The sequence below is a fragment of the Scyliorhinus canicula genome, chromosome 10 (genome assembly GCF_902713615.1).
Source record: "Scyliorhinus canicula chromosome 10, sScyCan1.1, whole genome shotgun sequence".
NCBI classification, from domain to species: domain Eukaryota; kingdom Metazoa; phylum Chordata; class Chondrichthyes; order Carcharhiniformes; family Scyliorhinidae; genus Scyliorhinus; species Scyliorhinus canicula.
In genome coordinates this window covers 166592889-166616068 of record NC_052155.1, presented here as the reverse complement: position 1 = coordinate 166616068, position 23180 = coordinate 166592889, and positions in this window count along the sequence as shown.

Here is a 23180-nt window from a genome sequence, read left to right as displayed (position 1 = left end):
AACATCAGTGATGTGACCATGCAAACACCTCGGGATGACGCATTGGGTACTTAAAATAACAAGGAACACCAACAACATTCACAACGGAGTTGCAATATCAATATCACCACGTCATCAACAACAAAAAGAAAAAAAAACTGAACAAATTCATCAAGTTTGGACTCATAAATGTTTTATTAAGATTGGACTCATAAATACATTGGCTTTGTAAAAATATGCAATAGCACCATCACTTGTATAGATATGCATATCATACGTCACTGTTTTGTATAATTTTCTTTAACGATGTACAGACAATATGTAAAGAGAAAAAGGGGGATGTGGTGATCGTAGATTGACTAGATACAATACAATTGAGCAAACACTAGAGGGAGAGCTATAAATACACTGGGACAGGATGTACAATTTTCTTTAACGATGTACAGAAAATATGTAAAGAGAAAAAGGGGGATGTGGTGATCACAAGTTAACTAGATGCAATACAACTGAGCAAACACTAGAGGGAGCACGGGAGAGCCATATAAATAGACCGGGACAGGAAGTGAGGACACACTTCACAGAAGGCAGAACTGGTAGCAGGACAGACACACCAGCTAGTAGCACTTGAGGTAGCCGTAGGTAACGCTCTGAAGAGAGAACGAATTCACAATAAAGCATCTTCTCCACATTTGAGACTACGAGCTTTATTAAGTCACGAGGAACAACACACCACCGACTGAAACACGTATTTCCTCAGTGTGGTCAATGAATATTCCCGATTCCCCTTTGCCATCCCATGCCCCGAAATGACATCTGCCACCGTCATCAAAGCCCTCAACACCATCTTCGCTCTGTTCGGCTTCCCCACCTACGTCCACAGCGACCGGGGATCCTCATTCATGAGCGATGAGCTGCGCCAGTTCCTGCTCAACAGGGGCATTGCCTCGAGCAGGCCGACCTACTACAACCCCAGGGGAAACGGGCAGGTAGAGCGGGAGAATGGGACGGTTTGGAGAGCCGTCCAGCTGGCCCTGCAGTCCAGAAACCTCCCGAGGTCCTCTCCGACACACTCCACTCCATTCGGTTGCTCCTGTGCACCGCGCCTAATGAAACCCCCAGGAAGTCTACCTCCGGAGTTTCGCTCCCAACGTGGCTGGCAGCTCCAGGACCCGTTCTCCTCCGTAGACACGTGCGACTCCACAAGACGGACCCGTTGGTTGAGAGGGTACAGCTACTCCATGCCAACCCGCAGTACGCTTACGTAGCGTACCCCAATGGCCTCCAAGACACAGTCTCACTCAGGGACCTGGCACCAGCTGGTTCCACACACACACACACACACACCCTCTGCCCCGGCACCACCCTCCTTTCCCCCGGCGCACCCCACAGCAATCCCTCCTCCGGGACAATCCGTCCTCCCCTTGCTCCCACCCGGGGATGAAGAGGATTTCGACACGCTCCCGGAGTCACCGAAGAGCAAGCCGCCGCCTGAGTCGCCACCAGCACTGCGGCGCTCTCGATGGCAGATCAAGGCACCGGACTGCCTGAATTTGTAATATTATCTGTAATTTTAAACACAACTTTCTGTATATAGTTCTCCACTCCCCCCGCTGGACTCATTTTTAACAGGGGGTGAATATGGTAGTCACCACTAATGTATATACTGTGTATATATGTGTTTTACGGTCAGGCCCCTGTACTACAGGTACGGGGGTAGATCCCTGCCTGCTGGCTCCGTCCAGTAGGTGGAGTATAAATGTGTATGCTCCCCGTACAGCAGCCATTTTGTCAGCTGCTGTAGTAGGCCACACATCTCAGTGTAATAAAGCCTCGATTACATCCTACTCTCGTCTTCTTGTAATTGATAGTGCATCACTGTGCTAATAGTTCAATAAACACGTTGAACTCATTTCAGAGTCTGGTGCAACCTTTAGTTAAAAATTCATCAAATAGCAGCCTGTGTTATCTGAAGCAGCATAACACAACATGATACCAGGAGTGACTATTCAGTCTATTTAGTTCAACTCAGCCAGATCCGTGACAACCAGCTACTGCACACAGGCACAATGGACAAGATTCAGGCTCTTCATCAGCTCAGGACCACCGGCAATCTTCGTGCCAACTGGCGATCATTCAAGCAGAAATTTCAACTATACGTGGAAGCATCCGACCTCAATGGTGCGCCCAATGCTCGGAAGATAGCTCTTCTACTCACCACTGCGGGTGACCATGCGATAGAGATTTTCAACTCCTTTCACTTTTCTGAAGGACAGGACAAAACGAAGTACCAAACCATCCTGGACAAATTCGACAGCGGCTGTGAGGTGGGCACCAACAAAATCTTCGAGCGCTATATCTTCAAGCAGAGGATGCAAGGTAAAGGCGAATCCTTCAACTCCTATCTAACTAACCTAAGGCTGCAAGTGCACTCCTGCAACTTTGGTGATGCCACTGGCTCTATGATCAGGGACCAAATCATTTTTGGAGTCCACTCTGATCCTCTGTGACAGCAATTGTTGAAAATCAAGCACATGATCCTGCCAGTCGCGATTGAAACGTCTACTATGCATGAGCTCTCTGAAAATCACTATTCACAGTACAAAACGGCAGGAAGTGAAAAACAAGCCTCCCACGAGGTGGAGAGTGTTCAGGCCATCTCCCGGATGCAGCGCCTCCACATTGATGAAAGCGGCCATTTTGTGCGCTCTTCCCCAGGGCCCGACACATGCGCAATGCAATCGGGAACACGAAGCGGCCTGAAACCCGCACTGCACAGGTGCAGACGTCCGAGAACCGTACCGCGCATGCGCAACGCGCACTGAGCGTCATGACGTGTGCGAACTGCGGCACTGCCCATTTAAAAAAAAACTGCCCTGCAAGAGGCAAACGCTGTTTAAACTGTGGGAAACTAAACCACTATGCAGCCACGTGCAGATCTGCACCACCAGTCAAGAGCCAGAGCTCCCAATTCCGACAGCGGCGCATCAGAAGTGTGGCAACACCGAATGCATGACTCTGATCCAGGCAGTGCGATGGATCCAGATGATGAATACCTGGACAAGCTTACGGAGTGGGCATTATAACAAAGTGCGAATACGCCACACTGGACACATCGCGAGTCCAATCGATCCTGGCTGTGTATTCCGAGGACGAATGGCATGCAGTGATGAAGGTCAACCACTGCCCCATCCAGTTCAAACTGGACACAGGTGCCTCCGCCAACCTGATTTCGCAGGTGGACTTCAAGAGAATCAAGAAGCCCCCCACAATCCTTCCAGCTGCCTGCAAATACCTGGACTACAATGGAAACGCAATCAAGGCACTGGGGTTCTGCAAGTGTCCAGCCAACACACACAAGCAAGCTTATGCTTCGAGATTGTTAAACCAGACAGGGCGTCGCTGCTAGGTTCGCACGCCTGCAAGCAACTGAACCTCATTCAACGGGTCTACACCACGATGCCATCCCATTCGGATCTTCAGGTCAGCATCGATGGCATCCTAACCCAGTACACAGATGTATTTAGCGGGATGGGCACTTTGCCGTACTAGTACAAGATTCTACTGTGGCCTGATGCCAAGCCAGTGGTTCAAGCACCACGACGTGGTCCTGGTCGACTGAGAGAGCGCCTGAAGGCAGAGCTCATAAGTCTACAACAAAAAGGCATCATCTTCAAGGTCACTGAACCAACCGACTGGGTCAGCCCGATTGCATTGCGCATCTGCATTGACCCCAACGATCTAAACAAAAACATTATGCGGGAACATTACCCCATCCCGAAGAGGGAAGAAATGATGAGTGAGATGGCACACGCGCGCTTCTTCACAAAATTGGACGCATCCCAAGGATGTTGGCAAAACCAACTTGAAGAATGCAGCAGAAGGCTCTGCACCTTCTGTGGTTATATGCATCACTGTAAATACACAAGGGGTCAATGTAAATACACATAGACTAGATAGACACTAGAGGGAGCATCAGAGACATGACACACAGACATTCAACCAATAGGTCAGTAAGATAGGACATGACCATTGGGCATTTACGATACACCCAGAGGTAACACTACCAGAGGGGGGCATTACACCAACCAATATAAAAGGACACAGCACACATGATCTTCCTCTTTCCAGTGGAGACTATTAGTGAGTACACGGGTTGATTTGAAACATATCACACCCACCACCTGGATTGTAGCAGACTGGTTCATCAGTCTGATTAGCTATAGCAGGATTAACAGGAGAGTTGAATCCATGTAGGAGAATTGTTAACAGTTTAATAAATGTGTTAAAGCTATCTCCAAGTCTGAACCTTCCTTTGTCAGAGTGCACATCAAGGAAGCAGCTTATGCTACGTCAAGAGCATAACAAAACACCTTCAACACGCCTTTTGGCAGATTCTGCTACAACCAAATGCCATTTGGTATCATCTCGGCATCAGAGATTTTCCATCGCATCATGGAACAAATGATGGAGGGAATAGAACGGGTTCGTGTCTATGTTGACGATATCATAATCTGGTCCACAACCCCAGAGGAACATGTGTCGCGGCTCAAGAAAGTATTCCGACGCATACATGAACATGGTCTCAAGCTAAACAGGTCCAAGTGCTGTTTTGGGACATCCACGCTGAAGTTCCTGGGCGATCAAATTTCGCAAAACGGTGTGCGCCCAGAAACAGACAAAATTAAGGCCATTGAGGCAATGAAAGGCCCCGAGGACAAGAAGGCAGTACTGCGCTTCCTGGGAATGGTCAATTTCCTTGGCAAGTTCATCCCGAATTTGGCCACACACACCTACGCAACCTGGTGAAAAAATCAACCTCCTTTGAGTGGAAAGCTGAGCACCGAACAGAATGACTGGAGCTGAAAGCCAAGCTCACCACTGCACCCTTCCTTGCATTCTTTGACCCAGACCGAGAGACCAAGATATCCACAGATGCGTGTCAGGATGGCAAGAGGCAGTGTTGCTTGAAAGAGAAAACACGCCATCCTGGGTACCAGTAGCATACGTATCATGGGCATTGACACCCACTGAGACCAGATATGCACAGATTGAGAAGGAGTGTTTCGGTCTTCTCACCGGCATCCTCAAATTTCATGATTATGTCTGCGGCTTGCCAACATTTACTGTTGAAACAGATCATAGGCCTCTGGTCCACATCATCGAAATGGACCTGAACGACATGACGCCTCGTTTGCAGAGAATTCTGCTCAAACTCCGGAGGTATGATTTCAGTTTGGTGTACACACCTGGCAAGGAGCTCATCATCGCTGATGCCTTGTCCCGCTCCGTCAACTCAACTAATGAACCACTGGAGATCATCCAGCACATTGAATTGCAGGTACAACTGTGTGCAAGCACTCTCCTAACAACAGATGAGAAGATTGTTCTCATCCGAGAAGAGACAGCCAAAGACCCCCTGTTGCATCGAGTCATCCACACCCTCAGCAATGGCTGGCAGAAAGTGTAATGCCCTCAATTCTACAACATCAAGGACAACCTGACGCTGATCGACGGCAACCTGCTCAAGCTGGACAGGATAGTCATCCCGCTACGTCTCCAGAGCATGGTGCTGCGGCAGATTCATGAGGGACACCTGGGCGTAGAAAAGTGCAGACACAGGGCCCGGCAAGCTGTCTACTGACCCGGCATCAACCAGGACATCACGGACATGGTCCATAACTGCGAAACCTGTCAGAGGTTCCAACCAGCGCAGAACAAGGAGACGCTCCAACCACATGACCAAGAATCCTCTCCGTGGTCCAAGGTTGGCATTGACCTATTCCACGCGAATGGTCGCGACTATATCTTAATCATCGATTACTTTTTGAACTATCCTGAGGTGCTGAAGCTGCTAGACCTCACCTCATGGACCGTCATCAAAGCGTGTAAAGAGACATTCTCATGGCACGGCATCCCGAACACCATCATGAGCGACAATGGCCCGTGCTTCCACAGTCGAGAATCGTCTACGTTTGCCAAGAGCTACAATTTCAGGCATGTCACCTCCAGTCCGCACTATCCACAGTCCAATGGCAAAGTCGAAAAAGGGGTGCACATCATTAAGCAGCTCACCCACAAGGCCTTGGACTCCGCTTCCGACATACACCTTGCACTACTTGTGTACCAGGTGACTCCCTTGTCCACTGGCACGTCGCCAGCTCAACTGCTGATGAACAGGGACCTGCGGAGAACGCTTCCAGCCATACATCTGCTCAACCTTGATCACCTCCCGGTGCTGCAGAAGATGCAGCAGCTTCACGACAGCCAGAAGCAGGGCTATGACGCACATGCCACTGATCTGGACGTGCTATCCCCGGCAGACACGGTCAGGATCAAGACACCAGATGGTGGGTGGTCTGCTCCAGCTGTCGTTGTTCGACAGGCCGCGCCCAGATCCTATGTCATACGTATGGCTGATGGCTCCATTGTGCGAAGGAATCGAAGGGCACTGCGAAAAGTTGCTTGCCCACAACCACTTTCCCCTCCATTTCCACATGTCGAATTGCCACCTCCAGACACCTCGAACCACGAGGCCACCAGTCGTGCCTCCCACTCACCTGTCAGGACACCGTCATCCCCTCCACCACCTCTCCGGCGGTCGACGAGGATCAGACGCAAGCCCCAGAGGCTGGACTTTTGAGCATTTGTTTTGTTTGTTCTGTTCTGTATTCCTCAGTCAGTCACATTAGACTGACTCATTCACAATACATCTCAAAAAAAAGCAAAAAAAAGGGGGAGATGACATGACAAACATGCAACCAATGAATACTCAGAATAGGACACAACTAATGGGCAGTCAGGACACTCAGAGGTGGCATCACCACAAGGGGGCATGACATAAACACTATAAAAGGGATGAGGCACTCACACCCTGCCTCTTTCCACAGACAGACATCTAGAGAATTAGACAGGGTTGATCAGCAGCATCACACCCCAGCACGTGGCTTAGAGCAACCTGCAGTTAGACTGAGTTACTACAGTTAGATTAGCAGAGAGTCAAACTAATTTGAGAACTGTGTTCACAGTTCAATAAATACGTTGAACTAATTGCAGAGTCTGGAGCATCCTTTAGTTAAGACTGCATCAAGTAGCAGCCTGTGTTATCTGAAGCAGCATAACACAACACTGGGCAACAAAGTTTATTCCTTGAAAAGGTGGCTTATGACACCACTCCAACATCCAAGGACTGAATCAAAGCCAGGCCTCCACAGGGGTAGTAATTGAAAGCATGAGGTTCCGTTGCCTGGCTACTGCACTGTAATATCCCCCAGAGGTCACCTTGCTTACTGTTGTTGCATGCTGTGACTGCACAATCTGGCTTTGTCAAGTGGGCACCCATTGGAGGACGGAGACAGTGAGGCAGCTCCGCAGGCCGCTGAAGACGACGCAAGTGCTGGGTCTGAGGACGAGAAGCTGGAGGATGCCCAGGCTGAGGATGTGGATGTAGAAGTGAGGAATCGTCTGGGCGGCAGGGTGATCAGGGAGGCCTTGGTTCTCATTTCTTCCAGCTAAGCATCCAAGACATGGCTTGTAAGTGAGCACAAGGGTGACGTGTCCTTACTGATTGCTGCTGATCAGGCTATTCTGTGGCCCTTATGTCAACCAACTATCTGGAATAAAGTTTGCAGCCCCTCCCAGTTGTTGCAAGTCACTCCAATGCCCATGCTATGAAAAGCACTAAGCACATTCAGGACATGACACATAATGAAATCTTTAAATGGGTACTCATGTTAAAACAATTTGAACATAAAAGATACTTCAACTCAAGTTGTGTCACCCGTGACAACCCCTCCTGTGTTTATCATGCCTTAAACCTCTGCTTTGCGAGTGCTGCATCTTGGAGTGGGTTCAGTGAGTGACCTTGCTGTGAAACCTGCTTTTTCATTCCCTATGTGCCATCTGTGTTGAGCTGTGAGTAACTGTCATGGAAAAATATAATGGAAATAATGTCAATTGATAATTGAATCAGCTATCGGTTGATCTAGTTTCTCTGACTGTACGAGAAGCAGCAGACAGCCCATGAACGTTCAAAAGAGGCAGAAGGTGTGAAGGGATAATGAGAGGAATTGAAGGTGGCCTGTTGTGGCTGCTTAAGTTAGAATCGAGCCAACTGACTAAAGTAAGATGTGACTTCTCACCTCCTGTCATCCACAATGTGAGTCAATCTCTGAAATATCCTGCAAATGTCTCCCACTCATCACGAGCAACTTCTTGAATAGCTGCATATTCAAAACAGTGTGCAACCTCAAGCACCAACTGGATGGGAAACTGAGCTCATTAGTGCCCTTGTTTTGGTGCTACAAGTGCCCTGAACACTACAAGGTGGTGTTTTTTGCACTTGTTGGAGCAGTTTTGTGGAAGACACCACATTGGTGCAAACATTACCGTGCATACATTAATGCCCGCTGGAAGTGTACGTTGCAGGTAGCGCATACCGTCAATCATTGTACAGTGCTAATTTAACTTCAGCAATGTGATTTTGGAGCTCAGTATTCCACCCAACATCCTCCCAAACCCTTGCATGGTTGAATATGCTTTTAGCACCAAGGAAGACTCCCCAAGAGCGCTCTTTAAAGGCATCATTTGGTACTGGTTTATTTCTTCTGGCTGTTGCTACGACTGTATTAGGGGCTTGCTTAGGGGCAGCAGGGTAGCATGGTGGTTAGCATAAATGCTTCACAGCTCCAGGGTCCCAGGTTCGGTTCCCGGCTGGATCACTGTCTGTGTGGAGTCTGCACGTCCTCCCCCTGTGTGCGTGGGTTTCCTCCGGGTGCTCCGGTTTCCTCCCACAGTCCAAAGATGTGCGGGTTAGGTGGATTGGCCATGCTAAATTGCCCGTAGTGTCCTAATAAAAGTAAGGTTAAGGGGGGGTTGTTCGGTTACGGGTATATGGTGGATACGTGGGTTTGAGTAGGGTGATCATGGCTCGGCACAACATTGAGGGCCGAAGGGCCTGTTCTGTGCTGTACTGTTCTATGTTCTATGTTCTATGTATAAGTGGCACTTTCTCTAGTTGTTTTAATCTTCTCAAACTTATATGGAGTTAGATTGTGTGCCAGGTACTGAACAGCTTTTTACTGACTTCAAAGATTCTGTACCAAGTTGCTCCCAGACGTGGGTGCACAAGTAAGCATTTCCTTTGGAATACAACAAGACCAGGGGCATGAACAGAGCCATGCAAGAGCGGGACACGCTGCTGGAAGATGGAGGGGGAGGAGGACTCTCAGCAGGAGGCCATGTCTGTCCAGGATATTCAGGGAGAATTTCTCTTACCTGAACCTCAGGTGAAATGTCTGCGCTTCAGAAAGGTGGTCTTTACTGAAATCTGCCATTTGCCGTTCACTGATGCATGAGGTCACTGAGACTCTCTATTTAAACAGCTCCATGCAATATTTTCTTGCCAGAGACAAGCAGGCAAGGTGAGCTCACGGCTTCTCCAAGGCGCAGAGCACCATTGTTTCTATCCCCATCACTCTATGGGTGTCACATGTCAGCTTGTCCCCCATGCCACAATCGAAAGAGATTCCACTCAGTAATGGTTCATACAAACATGCGAATTAGGAGTAGACCACTCGGCTCCGCCATTCAATAAGATCATTGGCTGATCTGATTTGTAACCTCAATCCCACATTCCTGCTTACGCCCCGATAGCCCTTCACCCCCTTCTTAATCAAGAATCTATCCAGCTGTCTTAAAAACATTCAAAATGTCCATCTAGTAGATGACTGGGCAGTGGACCATATTGGCGAATGAATGATATCCTCATAATAATCTTTATTCTAATCTTTATTATTGTCATTAGTAGGCATTCATTAACAGAGCAATGAAGTTACTGTGAAAATCCCCGAGGTGCCACACTCCGGCGCCTGTTTGGGTACACAGAGGGAGAATTCAGAATGTCCAATTCACCGAACAAGCATGTCTTTCGGGACTTGTGGGAGGAAACCGGAGCACCCGGAGGAAACCCAAGCAGACACAGGAAGACCGTGCAGACACTGCAGAGGCAGTCACCCAAGCAGGAATCGTACCTGGGACCCTGGCACTGTGAAGCAACAGTGCAAACCACTGTGCTACCATGCTGCCCATGGCAGTGGTATTACTTTCATTCTCAGGCCGTTTGCTTTACTTGAAACATTTTAGACACCGTGGCTAACCACGACAGCCGATCAAAATGAATATGCTGCCCTGGTTCCTCTTCCTGTTCAGATCCATCCTGATCTACATCCCCAAGGCCTTTTTCAACACAGTCGACAAACTAATCGTGATGCTTGTGTGGTGGTGGCAGTGGTGGTGATGGTGGGGGAGGGTGGTGGGGGCGAAGTGGTGGTGGGGGGGGTGGGGTTGTGGTAGGCATGGGGGTGGTGGTGTGGGGGTGGGGTGGTGGGAGGGTAGTGGTGGTGGGGGGGTGGGGTTGTGGTAGGCATGGGGGTGGTGGTGGTGGGGGGGATGGTATGGTGGTAGGCATGGTGGTGGTGGTGGTGGCGGAGGGGGGGTGGGCAGGAGGAAGAACCCAAGGATCTAAAAGAAGGTCCTACAAAGGAAAATAAACGTGGGAGACCTGTCCCTCCTGAACCTACCACTGGACGGCTACTGCAAGAAGAGTGCGGGGATGGGTGTTGGCGAAGGAACTGGGGACAGAATGAGTGAAAATGGAGGAGAGTTCCTGGATAGGGACGTCCCTCCGAACCCTAGCCACAGCCTCCGTCCGATCAAACACTCGAGGAGCCCAGTTGTAGTTGCCGCACTCCTGACATGATACCAAATGAGGCAGCACTTTGGCCTCCCCTAAATGTCCACATGGCCCCCATCTGCAACAACCACAGATTTACTCCCACAATATTGGACACCACCTTCGAAAGGTGAAGTCAGGACGAGGGAACACTGACGGTTATGGACATAATAATAATAATCACTTATTGTCACAAGTAGGCTTCAATGAAGTGACTGTGAAAAGCCCCTAGTCGCCACATTCCGGCGCCTGTTCGGGGAGGCTGGTACGGGAATTGTACCCGCGCTGCTGGCCTTGTTCGGCATTACAAGCCAGCTGTTTAGCCCATTGTGCATGTACAAGAATGTTGGAGTAGTGACTCTGGAGGAACTCAGTTACCAAGAGGAAAGGACCTGAGATACATTCAGGTCAAAAACGTTCTCAGTAAGGCAACAATGACATACCCTCGATACCAGGACACTCATTAGTGGAAGAACTGTTGGACGCGGGTGACTGAGCTAAAGGAAACTGCGACTGTTGGAGGAGGTATGCTCCCCCTTGGACGAGACAAGGAAAAAATGGGAGGACGAACTAGGCAGAGTAAAAGGGGAGGACTCTGGATCGAAGCACTGCACAGGGCGAACGTCACTTCCACATGCGCAGGGCTGAGCCTAATGCAGAGTGCAAATAACCAGAACCCGAATGGGTGGGTTCTTTCCAGAGATGGAGGACAAATGTGAACGGTGCCAGGGAGGCATGAGCAACCACACCCCCATGTTCTGGGCTTGCCCCAGACTAGCGGGGTACAGGACGAACATTTTTGAGGTGATGTCCAGGGTTGTGGGAGTGAGGGTGTAACCATGCCCCAAAGTGGCGGTCTTTGGGGTATCAGATCAGCCAGAACTCTTTATGGGGACGGGTGGCAGATGCCCTACCTTTTGCCTCCCAGATCCCCCCCCGCCGGAGAATCCTGCTTGGCTGGCGATTGGCAGCACCACCCAAAACTGCAGACTGGCTGTCCGACCTGGCGGAATTTCTCAGGCTGGAGAAAAGAAAATTTGCATCCGGGGATCGGAAATGGGCTTCTACAGGACATAGAAGACGTTCACCAACTTGTTCACCAAGAACTGTTCATAGCCAGCAACCTTTTTTGCACGGTTTTGTAATATGTAACTTATGAATTGTGGAATATAAGATGTGAAAACCCAATAAAAATATTTTTTTAAAAAAAATGTTTCCAAGTTAGAATGGAACACCACACATGCAGACTAGTAACAGTCGGGTTTTGGGGGAATTCCTTCTACGACAATGCAGACAAAACTTACCTTGGATTTAGATCTTCCCGTCCGATTGATGCTATGTTTGCTAAGTTATCTAGTTCCCCACAGACAACCAGAATCGGCAGGACAGGGATCTGGGGTCTGCATATCTTGCAGGTTTCACTGAAATCCAGGACAACATTGACTGCACACATTTTGTCATGATGGCCTATTATCTTCATGAACATCATACCCTTTCATTCCCTCAGTGAATCATGCCTGGTATGTGATCATGTAGCTCTGTGTTCCCTTACCTGGAAGCTGCTTGACCTTCCTCTCAAACTCCAGTCCCCACACTGCCCCTGTATAGCTGGCCCATTGGGGGAAAAAGGCTTACGCATTTGGCTCATGAATTCCCTTTGGGCTTCTACAACTTGCTGGTTTAACTACATGACAACCAGGCCCAAGGATCAATTGTAACCTTTATTGCCTTTGACATGTCTGATGGCTTCCTCCAATTCAGCCTGGAGAGAGTGTCCCATATTGTGGCAGACATGCACTTAGATTCACCTCTGAAGACCTCCCGGCGTCCTGATCTCTTTGTGATCCTGCCAAGGCCATCCAGATTCACCATCTCATCAGTATACATAAATAAATACCTGTTACTTTAAAACATTTTCAAAACACTCTTTACATGCAGCACTCTCATATATTGAATATTATAACGTGTTAGATGGAGTTGCATGATTACTAATCCATTTAAAATTAGGCACTTCAATCAAATACGTTTGTGAATCACTGGGGTACATGAGGTCCCTCTGTGCCTCCACCTCTTGTGTCGTGCCCAAGAATCTTTCGTCCCTCTCTCTTGGTCCTAGAGCGCTCCTGATACCTGTTGTTGACTGTCAGCCAACGCACTCCACACTTTCAGCAGAAGTGTCTGTATGAAGTGACATATCCCACTGCACAAAAGTTACTCCTCACTTTACAGAATTGTTACAGCACAGAAGGAGGTCATTCAGGCCATCGTGTCTGCACCAGCCCTCCAAATGGGCATTTTGACTTGGTGCCACTCCCCTGCCACTTCTCCGTACTCTCTACATCGATTCTATTCAAATAATTGGGGCAGGAAGGCAAATGGAGGGGCAGCAGGGTAGCATGGTGGTTAGCATAAATGCTTCACAGCTCCAGGGTCCCAGGTTCGATTCCCGGCTGGGTCACTGTCTGTGTGGAGTCTGCACGTCCTCCCCCTGTGTGCGTGGGTTTCCTCCGGGTGCTCCGGTTTCCTCCCACAGTCCAAAGATGTGCGGGTTAGGTGGATTGGCCATGCTAAATTGCCCGTAGTGTCCTAATAGAAATAAGGTTGGGGGGGGGGGGTTGTTGGGTTACGGGTATAGGGTGGATACGTGGGTTTGAGTAGGGTGATCATGGCTCGGCACAACATTGAGGGCCGAAGGGCCTGTTCTGTGCTGTACTGTTCTAACATTTCTAAAATTATCAAATGCCCTCTTGATTGCCTCGATTGAACCTACCTCTTCCGCACTTTCAGGCAGCACATTTCAGACCCAATCATTCTTTTTCTCACATCCCATTTGCTTCTTTTGCAAATCATTTGAAATCTGTGCCCTCTTGTTCTTGATGCTTTTACAAGCGGGAACAGTTTCTCGCCATCTACCCTTGTCCAGCCTGCTCATGACTTTGACCATCTTGATCGAATCTCATCCCAGCCTTCTCCTCTCCAAGCAGAACAGTCCCAATCGCTCCAATATATCCTCATAACTGAAATTTCACATCCCTGCAACCATTCTTGTCAACCTCTTCTGCACTCTCTCCAACGCGTTCATATCCTCCCCATAGTGGGGCGGCATGGCGGCACAGTGGTTAGCACTGCTGCCTCACAGCGCCAGGGACCTGGGTTTGATTATGATCTTGTGTGACTGTGTGGAGTTTGCACGTTCTCCCTGTGTCCGTGGGGTTTCCTCCGTGTGCTCCGAGTTCCCGCCCACATCCAAAGATGTGCAGGTTAAATGGATTGGCTGTGCTAAATTGCCCCTTTGTGTCCAAAGGTTAGGTGGGGTTACCGGGATAGGGCAGGGGAGTGGGCCTGGGTGAGGTGCTCTTTCAGAGTGTCGGTGCATGCTGCTGGGCTGAATGGCCTCCTTCTGCACTGTAGGGATTCTATAATTCTACGAACTGTATTCCAGCTGAGGTCAATTAGTGCCTTGTATAAATTCAGCATAACCTCCTTGCTCTTGTACTCTATGCCCTTATTAATAAAGTCTAGGATACTATATGCTTTATTAACTGCTCCCTCCACCTGTCCTACAACCTTCAATGATCCACATGCATATACATCCAGGTCCCGCTGCTCCTGCACCCCCTTAAAAATTGTACCCTTTTTAAAAATTCTCTGCCTCTGTTCTTCCTACCAAAATGCATCACCTCACACTTCTCTGCATTGAACTTTGTCTGCCCACTCCTCTTGTCTATGTCCTTTTGAAGTTCTACACTATGCTCCTCACAGTTTATGACACTTCCCAGTTTCGTATAATCTGCAAACTGTCCCATGCACTCCAGGTTCCAGATCATTAATTTATATCGGGAAAAACAGGATTCCCCATACCAACCTCTGGAAGGAAAGGCTGTGGATCGCTCAGCAATGGCTTCATCTGGTCCACCAAAGCAAAAGCCACTTTGAGCCTCAGTGACGAGACAGTGAGGCAAAATGACGGCAGCAGAGGGAGGAGAGGAAAACCAACCCGGGACTGTGAATTCCACTGCCCCACACAACAACTTGCCCCCACTGCAAAGATCTTGGGGCTCCAGAATCAGGCTTTGTGGTCACCAGAAGACTCACAAAGCCTGATGAACGTCATCCTCGATTTTGAGGGCCTGCTGACATGGCCAACGATGACCCACCCCTGGGGAACTCCACCACAGACCTTCATCCAGCTTGAATAATATCCGTCCATATTATAATATAATAACTCTATTGTTCAGCTAATTTTGTATCTACATTGCTCTTGTTCCTTTTACTCCATGAGCTATAATATTTCACACCAGTCTGTTATGGGGCACTGTATCTTTTGAAACTCCACGTACATCACATCAACAACATTACCCTCATCGACCCTTACTGATACCACTTCAGAAAAACTCCATCATGTTAATTAAACAGGGTTTCCCCTTCAGCTATCCATACTGGCTCTTCCTAATTAACCCATTCGTTTCCCATGTGACTACTGATTCCATTCCGAATAATTGTCTACAGATGTTCGCCCGTCACTGAAGTTGAACTGGCTGGTCTGTAATTGCTGGGCTTATCGTTACAACCATTGTTTGAACATGGATGTAGGGCTGGATTCTCCGCTGGCGGGATGCTCCATTTTGCAGGCACCCGGGGGTTACCCGAGGGCGTGGGGCTGCCCCACAACGGGAAACCCCGTTGACCGGCTGGCATAACGGAGCATGCCGCCGGCGGGTCGGGGCAGAAATGTGGCGGGGCGGAGAATCCATCCCATGATGTTTGTAATTCTCCAGTCCCCTGGCACTTTCGAGGGAAACCTCAAAATGTACTGTCAGTGCACCTGCACCTTCCACCCCCTCTTCCTTCAACATATTTGGATGCACCCCGTCCGGTCCCTTGCCAACTTTAAATACCCACAGTCAATCCTTATCAATTCTCAACCCTTCTAATGGGTAGCATCTACCTCTTGATTGCTAAATGTGCAGGTCTCTGGTTTGCATCCCCCGGCATGTTTAGATCAGGTCAATCACCAATTAGCCGCACAATTGCATCCTGAAACCAGACTTGAAACAAACAAATCTCATTATTGGCACAGCAACTACGTAGCTTCTGTATTCATCCCTTCCCCCAAATAAACCCTGATATAATAATAATCTTGATTAGTGTCATGAGTAGGCTCACATTAACACTGCAATGACATTACTGTAAAAATCCCCTAGTCGCCACACTCCGGCGCCTGTTTGGGTACACTGAGGGAGAATTCAGTATGTCCAATTCACCTAACAAGCACGTCTTTCGGGACTTGTGGCAGGAAACCGGAGCATCCGGGGTGGGGAGAGTCAAGCAGAAACGGGGAGAATGTGCAGACTCCGCACAGCCAGTGATCCAAGCCGGAATCGAACCGGGGTCCCTGGCACAATGAAGCAACAGCGCTAACTACTGTGCTATATGTGTCCCCTTGTATATTTAACCTTCTGATTTGTCCTTCGGTCCAGTGAAGAGGCTATCAGACGAATGCAGACTCACATTCTCTCAGCTATGGAGCGGTTTCCCAGTTATTGTGCTGACCTGTCATCAATTCTCGTTTGTTCTGCTTCTGAGAAAAGGGAGGAGAAAGTGACAGTCAGGGATTTTTCCTCCGATTAACTGAATGTGCGGTGCAATGTAATTTTGTCCATTTGTTCTGTAGCAATTACTAACAACCAGGATTGTTTCCCCCCTGCAGTATATAATTTAAGCCATCCAGCACTGCTTCATATATACCATCCCAGTGCAGGAAAAAGCTCTTGTAAATTGCTCTATAATTCAATGAAGGAAAGGAGATTCTGCAAGGTTTGCACAAAAACTGCTTAATTTCCCAAGAAAGCATAGCTTGGTTTTTTTTTCCAAGGCTGAGAAACTTTATTAACACTCCCATTTGTGCTTCATTCATGTGTCTGTGGTTCTGCTGAGCATAGGAAAACTGTTGAGGGTAATTACAGAGTTCCTTTGGTGAGCTGTTGAATGAGAGCACTGTCAGCTCGCTCCCATGATGCCTAAAGCAGCTCTGTTTGCAACGAAATAGGCAGAGCGACAAATGGACGCAGAAAACATCTGGAGACACGCAGCGCGCTGGGATCCCTCTGTGCGATTAACCCCTGCCACTTGACAACATTGCTGACAGCTCTCACAATGGGTGCTACCTTCTCACTAAATTGATTGCTGTGCGCAGCACGAGCTATCCGTGCTGTTCCTTGGCTGTAAATCTGAATGGGGAAGCAGGCATAGGAGACCATGATACACTCTGGAAAGCAGCTGCACCTCTTAAAGCGGACAGGGAGTGGAGCCTGCAGCGAGATGGGCTGAAGCTGGGAGAGAGCAACTGTCAGGTCCTTTGATACTGCGCCGCCACAGATGGCACCCTACCTAGTTGGCAGCCGACCCACCTACCCAGTTCCCTGTCTCACACTTATTCACTAATACACTGAGGAGCTATTTAAATGCCTCAAAGCTTTTGAGTGTGTTGGCGGATGGAGACTTACCAGAATACAACAGCTCGTGCAGTAAAAATGGGGCATAGTTTGGCTTCCGCCGATGATCCTGCACTATGAGTCAAAACACCCAGAATATTAGTACGACACCCTGGGCAAGTGCATGGTCAATTCCAGCCCACATCCCCCGGAGGGACAACACAAGTGAATTAACCAATATACAAAAATTCCCAAAGTCTTTGGCCCTTGCCTGGCCAATAATTACAGTCATCAGGGCCGGGATTCTCCGCTATCCGGCAGGATGGGCCATACAGGCGCCGAGGATTGGTGTGAATCACTCCGGCGTCGGGCCGCCCGGCAGGTGCGGAATCCTCCGCACCTTCAGGGGCTAGGCCGGCACCGGCGGGATTAGCGCCATGCCAACCGCCGCCGAAGGGCCTCCGCTGGCCGGTGCGAGTTGGCGCAAGCGCGGGTGCGCCAATGTCTTCTGCCGTGATCCCAACGCATGTAAAGGGGGGTTCTTCTCTGCGTCGGCCATTGCGGACCATTACAGCGGCTGGCGCGGAGGGAAAGAGTACCCCCAAGGCACAGGCCCACCCTCAGATCGGTGGGCCCCGATTGCGGGCCAGGCCACTGTGCCCCCCCCCCCCCCCCCACCCGGGGCCAGACCCCCCAGCTCCGCCCGAGGATTCCGCAGACCGCCCGCAGACCAAGGTCCCGCTGGTACTAACCTTGTTTAATTTACGCCGGCGGGACCGGCCGAAAACGGGCGGCCAATCGGCTCATCGCGGAGCGGAGGATCGCCGGGGGGCACTGGCAACGGCCCCTGACCGGCGCGACGCGATTCCCGGCCCCTCCGAAAAACCGGCGCCGGAGAATCCGGCAGCCGGTGTCGGGGCGGTGGGGCAGGGTTCATCCCCCCCCCCCCCCCCCCCCGGTGATTCTCCGGCCCGGTGGGGGGGTCGTAGAATCCTGCCCCAGGTTTGTGAGTTGAAACCCAATTACGGCTTATTTATACCTAGAGATGTCATGAAATGTGCATTAAATAAAACTAGATAACAACAAGCTGTCCCACCTTCTATCCGCATACACAAGACAGGCAAACAGAGAGGGGTAAAAATAATAATGATTAAGGTCAAAAGACAAGAGACTTTGCTTCAAATGGTGGTTCCTTAGCATGCTTTCCTCCCAGCAAGCTGGTTGATCCAAGTCTCTGGTTTACAGCTGGTAATGGTCTTCTTTGCAGAGTCATTCATTCAGGGTTCCCGCAGGTTAGGAAATACAGCATTTAGAGGCAGCAGGTTTACTGGAGAAAGAAATAGTTTATTTCATATCAAACTGGGCCTTCAGCTTGAAGTTCACATTCAGGCTTATATCTTTCTGTATAGATGCTGTATTTCACATAAAACTTTGCTTTGAACTCGTGGTTTGACTTTAAGCCTCTGCAATCTCATGAGAATGACACCCAGTCTTGCTGGAGAGAGAGTCAGCCTCCATAGTGGCCTCATAGAGACTTTGTTTTTTTATCTTTTGGGAAAGAGTTAGTTGGAATCCTCCATTCAGGCTGCAGAATCAAACATGAAACCAAACTGGAACCTCTCTAAAAACATTCCAGTGGGATCAAATCCAATCACCACCTGTTTCCAGGCAGAGCACAGCCCTTTGGGCTAATTCATTGGCCACCAGCCAAATCAATCCGAATCACTGATGTCAGCCAGTCTAAAATAACACAGCCTTCTGGATTGAATTAAAGGTACAAGCCACTTTCCCTAATGTCACAGGTCCAAAACACATTCATGGATCAAATATGTAATGGCAAAAATAAAAGAGAGGGGAAATTAGGGAATAAACCAGAACAGACAGGAAAGACCCTTACAATATGTATGCTCTGCATTTCTGAAGAGGCCCCAGTTCAGAAGTCCAGGACAAAACACCATATTGGCTTCTTCGATGGCCACCTCGTGCCTGAATAATGGGTGCTGTGCAGCCCAATTTCTAGACCAAAGAAAAGCAGGATCAGGATCACAAACAAGCACAGAAAAGGCAAAACAGAACCAACTCATTCAGCCCAACCAGTTCATGTTGAGATCTAGTATCCACACAAGCAACTAGATTGAATCACATTTAGCTATCCCGTTCCAATATTCCATCAACATATTTCCCAGGGGCACGCAGAAACACATAGAATACATAGACAATAATAACAACAACTTGCCTGTTGTAGAATCTTTAACATAGAAAAGATATTACAATGAGTCATAATCAAAAATGCAAAGGTACATTCTTCGCTCAGCCAGCACTTCCCGAGATATGTCAATTTTGTAAGAAACACTCTGCATTTACATTATGCCTTTCACATTCTCAGCGTTCACAGTCAATGAATTACTTTGAAATTGTAGTCAGTGTTGTTTTGGAGACTAATGTGGACAGAAAACCTTTGCACAGCAAGGTTCCAGAAAAAGCCATGAGGTGAATGGCTAAGTTGGTGGTACTGGCTGAGCGAAGAATGTGGGCCAGGATTATGGATCTTATGGTCAGGCAAGATCTCAATTTAATGTATCACCTGAAAGACAGAACTCCAAAAATGCCGCAATCCTTCAGGTTGGCACTTCAATGTTTATGGGGTTGAAATTTATTTTGGCGACAGCGCAAAATTGCTGACAGTGACCCGATAATCCATCATAAAAGCACTGTAGTCATGGGAAATACACTTGGGTAGATGCTACCATCAGCCCACTTGATTACTCCCCCTTCCACAAAAATTCAAACCCTCCACCACCGACGCATAGTGGCAGCCGTGTGTACCATCTACAAGATGCACTGCAGTAACTCACCAAGGTTCCTTCAACAGCACCTTCCAAACCCATGACCACTACTATCTGGAAGGACAAGAGTAGCAGATACCTGGGAACGCCACCACCTAGACGTTCCCCTCCAAGTTACTCACCACCCTGCCTTGGAAGTATATTGCCGTTCCTTCACTGTCGCTGGGTCAAAATCCTGGAATTCCCTCTTCAACAGCAAAGTGGGTGCACCTACACCTCAGGGACTGCAGTTGTTCAAGAAGGCATCTCACCACCATCTCTGAAGGGCAACTAGAACTAGCCAGTGACACCCATATCCTGTAAATTAATTATTTTTTTAAATGTGCAATTGCCATCTTCAAATGATCATCCAAGAGAAATTTCAACCACACCGTGCTAAAAGCAGTCCCAAATGTATAAAGGTACAGAAAGAGAGAGAGAGACATGCAAAGAAACATAGAAGTGCACAGAAGCATCCCGATGCAAGCCAGCTGTGCTAAGGCCTCAGCATTATTTTGCCAAAGATCAGCTTTTCATGTATCAGATGCAGAATTGTATGCATAAAAACGGTAATGAAAAGACAAGGGAACATGCATAGACTGCCACCTGGGTGCATATTTAGAGACATTTAGCAGGTAGCACCTAGTTTCTTGTTAAGTCCTTAAATGTGTTGAATGTAATAAATGTGGAATATCAAAATTTGCAGTGAGATTAGTTTCTGGCCTTAGAGGCGCCCAGAGCTAGTTTAATAAAGTGTTCTTGGTGTATTACTGGAATATTACAACTTGGTTCTTAAGGTACAATAACAAAGCAGGCACATTGCCCAGAGAGCCTGAGGAATGATTTAGTGTAATTACACTGTACATCTGCCAGGAGGTCCTTTCAGAATGAATCCCATCCTGACCTATATGCAATACTGCGCTCATGCTCAGCCTCAATGGAGGATATTTTGGCTATTCAGGATAAAATGGAAGGGGAAAAACTGCCAATGCAAATGGTTTCAAACTTTAAAAAAATATATTTTTATTCTCCTCCTTTTTCACATTTTCTCCCAAATTTAAACCCACCAACAATAAACAATAATCAGTGACACATATGTCAATCCCCATATCAATAACAACAATCCCATCCTCACACCAAACCCCAACCATTAGCCCGCATGTTTATGCAAACAAATGGCAAAAAGGAATTAGGGACCACCCATAGTCGCCATTAACACACACAGCCCCTCTAGCCCCAACCTTCCCACCCACACGCCCCAACTAATATTCAATGTTATCCAGTTCTTGAAAGTGTACAATGAATAATGCCCATGAATTGTAGAACCCCTACATCCTTCCCCTCAGTTAACCTTCTCAAGAGTCACGAATTCCAACAGGTCCCCCCGCCACGCCAGGGCACAGGGTGGAGAGGCCGCTCTCCATCCCATCAGGATCTGCCTTCGGGCGATCAACGAGACGAAGGCTACAACATCTGCTTCCGCATCCGTTTCCAACCTGGGCTGGTCCGACACCCCGAATATGGTCTCCTGGGGACCCGGGTCTAGTTTCACGTGCACCACTTTAGAGATTACCCTATAAACCTCCTTCCGGTACTCCTCTAGCTTTGGACAGGACCAAAACATATGAAAGTGATTTGCGGGGCCCTCCCCGCAACGTTCACACACATCTTCTACCCCTTCAAAGAATCGGCTCATCCCCACCCTCGTGAGGTGCGCTCTGTATACCACCTTCAGCTGTATCAGCCCCAACCTCGCACACGAGGTGGAGGCATTCACTCTCCGGAGCATCTCACACCAGAACCGCTCCTCGATATCCACTCCCAACTCTTCCTACTACTTTGCTTTGATTCCTTTCAGTGGTGCCTTCTCCTCTTCCAAAACAGCTCCGTAAACCGCTGACGCTACCCCCTTCTCCAGTCCCCCTGTCGTCAGCACCTGCTCCAGCAATGTGGAGGCCGGTTCCACCGGGAAGCTCTGTATCTTCTTTCTGGCAAAATCTTGAACCTGCATGTATTGAAACATTTCCCCTGTTCCAGACCATACTTCGCTTCCCGCTCCTTCAATCCTGCAAACCGACCCCGAAGAAACAAATCTTTTAGTGTCTTAATCCCCTTCTCCTCCCATTTCCGAAAATTTCCATCCCACCTCCCTGGCTCAAATCTGTGGTTCCCCTGAATTGGCATTTCCCTTGACCCTGCCCCCAACCCGAAGTGTTGGCGAAACTGCCTCCAAATTCTCAAAGCAGCTATTATTACCGGACTCCCTGAGTATTTCCCCTGAGCTGTTGGGAGCGGCGCTGTTGCTAGTGCTTTCAATCCCGACCTCCTGCACAAACTCTCCTCCATTCTGACCCACTGGGAACTAACCCCTCTGACCCAGCTCCGCACCTTCTCCACATTCGCCCCGCCCAGTAGTAATACCTCAGGTTCGGAAGACCCAAACCCCCTGCCTGCCTTCCCCTCTGTAGCAGCACCTTTCTAACTATGGCCACCTTCCGTCCCCATATGAGCGAAGTAATCCTTCCCTCAATCTCTCTGAAAAGAACCTTTGGCAGGAAAATCAGCAGGCATTGAAAAATAAACAGAAAGCGCGGCAACATGTTCATTTTAGCCGCTTGTACCTAACCCGCCAGTGACAGAGGGAGACCATCCCACCTTGCCAGATCAGCTTTCACTCTCCCCACCAAACTAGAAATGTTGTACCTGCGGAGTACCCCCTCACTCCCAGGCAACCTCACCCCCAGGTACCTAAAGTGAGTCCCTGCCCTACAAAATGGCAGCCCCCCCACCCCTGCCCCCACCCCCGGCCGCGACACCACAAAATACTCACTCTTGTCTAGATTTAGTTTGTACCCCGAGAAAGACCCAAACACTCGAAGTAGCTCCAATATTCCCCCTATCGACACACTCGGTTCCGACACGAATAACATCAAGTCATCGGCATATAAGGTCACCCTATGCTCTATTCCCCCCCTGCACTATTCCTTTCCGTACCCCTGAACTTCTTAATGCGATGGCCAACGGCCCAATCGCGAGTGCAAACAGCAGGGGGGACATAGGACATCCCAGCCTAGTCCCACGGTAGAGAGAAACGTATCTCGAGCTGATGTTGTTTGTGCGGACACCCGCCCTCGGGTCTTTATGTAGTAGCTTTACCCAGTTCACAAATCTTGGTCCAATCCCAAACCGCTCCAGAACTGCCATCAAGTACCC